This window comes from Pezoporus occidentalis, unplaced genomic scaffold (assembly GCF_034315485.1).
Source record: "Pezoporus occidentalis ecotype Australia unplaced genomic scaffold, CSIRO_AGI_Poc_V1 ctg29, whole genome shotgun sequence".
Classification (NCBI taxonomy): domain Eukaryota; kingdom Metazoa; phylum Chordata; class Aves; order Psittaciformes; family Psittacidae; genus Pezoporus; species Pezoporus occidentalis.
Window position 1 is genome coordinate 2,312,904 of NW_026914829.1, and position 6,731 is coordinate 2,319,634.

Below are 6,731 nucleotides of genomic sequence, written 5' to 3' on the forward strand. Positions count from 1 at the left end.
TTGCTGTCTTAATTCAAATAAATCAACACCAAACATGGAACATGGGGGATCAGGAATCTCCTGTGAATTAAATGGGCCTTTTGTATTCTGTTTTCCATATTTACAGCACATGACACAGACTTTTCTCCTGCCTGCTATGTTTCCAGCTAAATACTTTTTGTTCTGTTCCTGCACATTTTGCTTTCCAATAGGTGCAATCTAATACTATTATTATTGTTTTTGTTGTTGTTGCAGTTGTTGTTGCAATTGTTGCCGTTCTTGGTGTTGTTAAGGTTCTTTTATTATTACAGATATTTTCATTACTTTGGAACATTTTAATGTTTTAAAAAAATATGTGTTATTCATGTTGCTATTTTGCAGAAAAGTGGAGAGACTTGACTAAGAGAAGAGCAGGTGAGAGGTAGGATAGATCTCCAGTGTCCTAGTACTCTAATCCCTATTCCTCACTGTGGTGCAATGCAAACACTTGATACTCCTATCCCTGCAGCTCATACCTTTAATGGATGATATGCAATCTCAGGGGTTATCTGGACCTATAGTTTGGATTTATCAAGTACTTTTCTAGTTTCATGATTTTTTTTGTGGAAATCTGGGCAGTGACTGATAAAACTGAGGCATGTTCACGGTTCAGGCTGCACCTTTCCTATGTGGGGGAGGTTATATTTTAAAGCTACTTCTAGGGCAGCAACCAAGATCTTCTTGAAGCAAATCTTTGACCACCTTTTCAACAGCATTGTAAATCTGTATCCTGCTCTCTTCTTCCTTACGTTTTCCTCCAGCTCCCTGAGAAGTTCAGCAAAGCATTAAGACTGAGACTGTGTTAATGTTTGTGTAGCAGGGGATCTCAAAGCAGATGTTGGCTGGAGATAAGGAACAGCTCTCTCAGACAATAATAGTGAAGCAGAGATATGGGAGCAGGCTCTTCTATGTATAAATTCTCTTGGTCTCCTCTAGGTTTCCAACTGACTTGTGGGCAGAAACATCAGTAAAAATGAGAAAGCTCTTTAATTAAATTGTGAGGAGAAAATTTGGAAAGGGCTCTTTCTGATATATCTACCCCTCAAAAGTCTTCCCACAAAGGAGAAATCCAGGCTTATACCCAGAGCTACCCAACTGCACAGAGACCGGAAGCTGGACAAGACACGGTAGAAATGAAATACGGCACATATATCAAACTCCCTAAACTGATCTAATTGGAAAACAAAGATTTTCATACCTGATTATCTTCTTTGTTGCTGCATTAACTTGCCACAAGAAAGGGCATGCCCTTTTATTCAGGCCAATTATATATCCACCATTGGGATTCCTTTTCAAAATAAGTGTTTCTCCCTTAACTTCTGCAACTGCTCTTTTCAGCCTTCTCTGCATGTTATCTGTTTTATTATTCAAGACCAACAGCTCCCACAGGGAATGCTGTTTCCTAGGCTGTGCTGCAGGTATGGAACAAAGACAAGACCTGCCAAGTCAGTTATTTGTTTAATTGGGATGTGAATCTCTGGGAAATGTTTTTGCTCACTTTTTCTTTCTTTTTCACATGCATTTGGGGCTTTTATTTTTTTGTTGTCTTGCTATGAATTCTTGTAGATAAAGATATGTGGGTAGGGTTTCACAAAACCTTCCTGTGGAAAGTATCAGTCTATTAATCTATTAATTTAGCCCAAATTAAGGTTGCTGATTAGCAGGACCTATATTGCCTAGCTCAGGACATATATGCAAGGACAAGATTTTTATCCCCTGGTACATTGGTGCAAATATAAAATCTATCAGAATTAACAGTGCTATTGAAATACTCTTAAACATTGTTTCCGATTCTTTCTGTGTATCTGTATTGGTCAGTGAGGTAAGGAGAATGTTATTCATGCCAGGATACAATTAACTGCTTTTATTCTTTACTCTCACCCATCTACAAAAAGAAAAAAATGGCTGAAGGTCATGACTTCAAATTCTGGGGAAAGAATTTCATGCTTTAGAATTGAACTGAGTGTGGAATTCCCCAAACTTCAATTAGAAGTTTGAAAAATACCATGCAAACAGATTTTAAGATGTTTTAAGAAGATCATCGCTGATCTGCAGAGCCTGCACCAGTGCTGTGGAAGTGGACACAGGGGCAGGGGAGCCCAGGCTGTGCCCACTCCTCCCAGAAGCTCTGCCAGCCTTACAGGGCTGTGGCCACAGGACACTGACATACCCTGTTGAGGATCCAGCGCCCCGGGGACTGCAAGTTCCCACGTTTGTGGCAAGGAGCCTTGAAGCTGCAGGGTTTCCTTCTCTGATGCAGTTCAGATACGAGGGCTTTTTGGCAGCTCTGCATCCTTGTATCTAAGGCAAGGAGAGAGGAGACGTGTCTCATGGAATGGTGCATGGTAGGGAGCACTGATAATGCCTGCATTTAATCAGAAAAAAGCTTAAAGGTGTGGCCCCATTTCAACAACACGAAAGTATTCATTGTGAAATTCCCACACTAGCTAAAACTTCTCCTGACATTTCTGAGTGAAGCTTCACTGACGTTTTCACAGAGGTTTGCTCATTTTTGGCAGGAAAGAATTTGACCCCTCTCTTCAATCATGTTACACCCCATTTCCACTGACTGTCTCTAAGTTTTTTACCATTCTCTTAGTTTTTCCCATGATGTAAATACACACTGCAGTAGAAGCAGTAGCATGCCTCTGGATTTCCTCTAGAATAACTAAGCAGCATTGCAAAATGCTTCTTAGAGCATTTCCCTTTCACTCCTCTGAATCTATCCTCTGAAAAGACCTCTGCTGTTGAAAAAGCTGTAAGAAATGAGTCAAATAATAATTTTAAGGGCAGGAATGAGGTGACATGCATATATTTTCATTTTATTTTAAATTAGATAGCAAGGTAATACAGCTACTATATCCCTCTCCTTACAGTCATTAGTTACAAGGCACTGCCCTGACTTCAAGCACTATGATGCATCAGACTTCCAGGAGAGCTATCTGCTTGAGCATCTAAGCAATTTCAGGCTAATCAAGCTGTTTCATCTCAAGAATATGATTTTTGCAACTTTTCAGACTGATTGCTCCACTAGAAGTTTGCTCCATACAGTAATGTCCTTCAGAAAGCTACTGAAGCGTAGCCAGGAATGGCAACCTCTTCCATTAACATACCCAGCTCATGACAAGGACACTGTTACCCAGTTGGATTTTCATGATGTAGACATAATTCTTTAAATTCTAAATATTAAAAATGACACTATGTTTTTTCTAGCAAGGAACAGAATTCTGTCAGACAGTAAAACCCATCTGTGGTGTTTTCTGTTTAATGATTCCTCCTTTGTCTCTATAACCTAGTTCCTGCTATTGCCCAAAGCCAGCAGAATCCATCTCACTCATTATATCTATTACTGCAATTAGCTTTCCTGTGGACTACTCTAATGTCATGCATCTCTAATCACCCATTTGCTATGTGGGTAATTACCATGATTATTTACATGCAACCAGATGTTTTTGTAGAATCATAGAATCACAGAATGCTTTAGGATGGAAGAGACCTTAAAGACCATCTAGTTCCAACCCCCTGCCATGAGAACGGGCACCTGCCACTAGAGGAGGTTGCCCAAAGCCCTGTCCAATCTGGTAATTATATTCTTGTTTGCTCAAGATCAGGTTTTTCTCCTTCACAGTCATACTTTAATGTTTTTTCATTGCAGAAAATTGAGTATTGTGTTTATGAAAAGGTGGGCAACCTCTTTTTTTTTCTTTTTTCCCTTGGAAAGAAAAATGGAAGTGCTTCTAAGACTGCTTCTATGTGACACAGAACAGTAGTTCTATGTAGATATTTGAGCTAGTGTGCTCCAGAGGCAGTGCAATTGTATTACCATGTATTTCCAGGTCATCTTCAATAGCATTGGCAATTAGTCAGAACCTGTATCTTGACATGGAAGTACACTATATGGTGTAGAAATATGTGAAAATGACGCTGATCGTTAAAGGGTCTTACCAGTGAGCTGGAAAGATCCAAGCAACTTTGCAATGCCTCCTGAATGGCAATTTAAAGTGCATGCTTTTCTTTGCATTTCTTCTTTGATGTGAACAGTGCGAGCAAGCCAAGGTGTAGAATCAAACAGTGTTTCAGTGAGTACATTTCTGTAAGGTGTATTCAGTGAAATGCTGAGCATCAACTTGTGTTGAAATTAACCTGCAATTTACACTTGGGGTTTACTTTGTCTTGAGCCTGACTTGTATGCTTCGGTTTCCTGTACAGCTGCTTTAGAAGTTCCGTTATAATAGCACCATCTTCTGACTAATGTTCTGTCGGGAGTATTTCTGAGTATCTTTATCTTTGGTTCATTACATCTCTGAGGTTCCTATGTGACTGTTCCCCTGCTTCATGCAGTGTTCCAAAGACACAGTGAAGTGGTTAACCACACCAGATACTGAGCAGTACAATCAGCTATGTAGAGTTTAGAATTCCTTAACTGTGGCAGCCTGATATTGAAATATAGGTACATTTCCAATGAAAAAGCTGAGAGAATTACATGAAAATAGAAAACGTTCTGCTAACATTTTTGGTGCTGGCTCAGCTTTGTGTAGGAAACACTAACAGCAGTCATGTTCTTAACCCCTTCCAAGATCAAGATTGTATGCCAGATATTTTGAAGAGTACACCACAGTGTAAATATAGTCCAGCTAGTAAAGTTTTAACCTTAACTTTTTTTTTATGCGCAACAGTGTGGATATTCAGCGTTCAAGACCAGGTTTGTTGGAGTCTTGGGTGACATGGTTTAGTGCGAGATATCCCTGCCCATGGCAGGGGGCCTGGCACTCAATGACCTTAATATCCTTTCGAACCCTAAGTATTGTATGATTCCATGATTCTATATTCAAATCAATAAAAATGGTTGGAGATTTTCCCCAGGATGGGGTCCATTTGTATAATTTTCATATCATGTCTACTTTAACTCTTGGCTATGTTGTAGTACATATGGGTTTTTTCTTCCTGTTTTTATCTGGACAGTAATATAAAAACAGTAGTGATTTGCAACTGACTATCAGAACTATTTATTCAATTAATTTTGGAAAGGCCGTGGACTGATATTCAAAGTCATGTATCCAGTTCATTTCAGATAAATTATTAAAACTTAAGGTACAGTTTCAAGCACATAAAACCAGAGCAGTGTGCTTCATTGGTACAAGAGAAAGAGAAGGGCTTAGAAGTTCTGGATTGCTTCCCTGCTTTTGACACAGATCCATTATGAAACTTTGGAAAACAAATATTCCATATCTACATGTATTTTTCATGCATTTATAAAGGACAAGTGAAATTAATTAGGTTTCTGAGACATTTTGACATTCAAATCAGTTGAGCAGAGCAGAAATAGTGCTATTTTTGGCATCAGATGTTGTTGGGTTTTTTTCTGAATACTAGTCTACCATACACTTCTTTTTGCAATAGGCCAAAATTTTCAAATATGTATCTATCTACCTTGTTCAGTTCTCATTTTTAATACATATAATACAATAATAACAACATTTAGCAGTGTCACAGGAGGATTAAGAGGATAAATATCTTAATAATAATGAAGGACTCAGATACATCCATAGTCATGTAAGTACATATCTGTTATTTGCATATAACTGGGGTCTGATATTGTAACTGTTACTCACTTGGGCTCTTTTTTTCCAATTTTTTTTCTAATGTGCTTATTTGAATTCAAGGGAATAGTTTGTCTCATTCTGTAGAACTCCTTTAGTCATTACCAAAGGAGGGTGGAGGTTATTTGTTCAGGCTACATTATTATTATTATTACTACTATTATTATTTCCTTTCAAGTGAATTCCTCCAGTTTCTTAAACATTAATATTCTTGTTCTCTGAATTTTCTACATATTTTGAAAAAGTCTGAGAAACATACTGTGCAGAGCTAATGGGTCATTGGGACTGAGAGGAATTTTCTCAAATTAGTGAAATAATGGGATGATTCACTGCATTGTAGAACTCTTCACAGAGGCTGACATGTTAATAATGCAAGGTGCAGGGCATTAGAGAACTGAAATAAATGCCTAACTATACACTGCAGTTGTGTTAATCTTTATTTCCCTGATGACATTGATTCATGAATGTTTAGACAGACAGAAGTACAGGTTGTTATAGTAATATTTTTTACTGTATAGATCCTTTGGGATATTTATTGTCACTATAAACTGAGGGGTTCAGGGCTTATGCACACTCAATGCCATCTATAGTTTTTTGTTTGGGAAGCGTATCTTCAAAATCATGGTGAACTTGCTGGATCAGAATACTCACTGCTATAATTTCTCTATCTATTTTCAAGAAAAACAAAAAAAAAAGAGGTAGATATAACTGTAGTAACTGTAGACCTCATGACCTCTTCTAAAAAGTCATGAGAAAGAGAAGTATCTTAAAATTGCTTGGATCAAGGGGACTGTGTATTAAATTAGAACATTGGTGAGGTGGTATCCCCAGATGGGTTTAGATCTCGTTTCAGTTTCTAGCTATACATATTTGTTTCGTCTTCTGCACAATAAGCAGTAGACTCAGGACATCCTGATGGACCAAAAGTCCTTAAGAAAGAACATAGATGCCCCAAGAAACATTTTTGACTTAATTTTCATCTTAACTTTCCATGCTCTATCCCTGGTTACGCTGGTGAACTGTAATACATATTCAATACATTAAGGATTCTGTTGTGCATACCCCCTTGATATTTAAGCACTTGAAGTATAACATCACCATCTCCGTCATCAA